The sequence below is a fragment of the Centrocercus urophasianus genome, unplaced genomic scaffold (genome assembly GCF_019232065.1).
Source record: "Centrocercus urophasianus isolate 14NV4802_14NV808 unplaced genomic scaffold, USGS_Curo_1.0 seq_715, whole genome shotgun sequence".
Classification (NCBI taxonomy): Eukaryota; Metazoa; Chordata; class Aves; order Galliformes; family Phasianidae; genus Centrocercus; species Centrocercus urophasianus.
Window position 1 is genome coordinate 64,139 of NW_024885328.1, and position 982 is coordinate 65,120.

Genomic DNA, 982 nt, shown 5'->3' on the forward strand with positions numbered 1-982 from the left:
TGCACATATGGGGGTGTGTGTGCACATGTGGGGGTGTGTGTGCACATGTGGGTACGTGTGTAGGGTACATGTGTAGGGCAGTGTGTGTGTGTCTGCATTTTGGTACGTGTGTGGGTCTGTGTATGTGGACATATGGGCACATATGTGGGTCCATGTGTGCATACAGACACGTGTGGGTCTGTGTGTGCACATATGGGTACATATATGGATGTGAATGTGCCCACATGGGCACGTGTGTGGGTCTGTGTGTGTTGACATTTGGTTATACGTGTGGCTTGTGTGTGTGCACATATGGACACACATGTGGGTCTGTGTGTGCACGTATGGATACAAATGTTGGTCTGCACATGTGTGGGTCTGTGTGCCCACATATGGGGATGTATGTGTGTGTGTGTGTATGTATGTATGTGTGTGTATGTACGTATATGTGTGTATGTACGTGTGTGCATGTATGTATGTATGTGTGTACCTATGTATGTATGTACATACGTGTCTGTGCACATCCAGCTCTGTACGCCCACTCCTGCCGCCCCGCCCCCACCTGCACGCTCACCCAATCACGCGCGTGCCCCGCACGTCACTCAGCGCGTGGCCCCGCCTCCATTCCCGCGCGGCGGGCGTGGCCTCCTCCCCTCTCGGTACCGCCCCTTTGCGTGATGACGTCACGAGGAGGAGGGACGCACGGCTGCCACTTCCGGGTTTCCCGGCCGGGTCGCGCAGGCGGTGAGCGGCAGCGGCGGGCGGGGCCGTGAGGGGGGAGCGGGCCGGGATTGGGGGCTGCGCTGCTCGAACCTCAGCACCGCCGGGCCGAGCCGCGGAGCGGGGCCTGGAGGCAGAGGGCCCGGCAGGAGGAGAGCTGCGGGACCGTGCTGTGCCCGGTGGGGCTGCTGTAGGCCTCGTGACCTGTGGTGGCTGTGGGGCTGACGTGGGTCCTATGGACCCATTGCCTGCAGTGGGGCTGCTGTAGGCCCTATGGACCCAT

At 60.1% G+C, this 982-nt stretch overlaps 1 protein-coding gene across 2 annotated transcripts in view; it reads left to right on the top strand.

Moving 5' to 3' along the window:
• The first annotated feature begins 661 nt into the window (after positions 1-661).
• Positions 662-982, top strand: part of PLEKHM1 (pleckstrin homology and RUN domain containing M1) — a 13,691-nt gene continuing 13,370 nt past the window's right edge. The window contains exon 1 of one of the 2 annotated variants that reach the window (XM_042837497.1): positions 662-723. The gene's annotated coding sequence lies outside the window, so the exon portion shown is untranslated. The remainder of the gene's footprint in view (positions 724-982) is intronic. The other variant, XM_042837498.1, reaches the window with a different exon arrangement.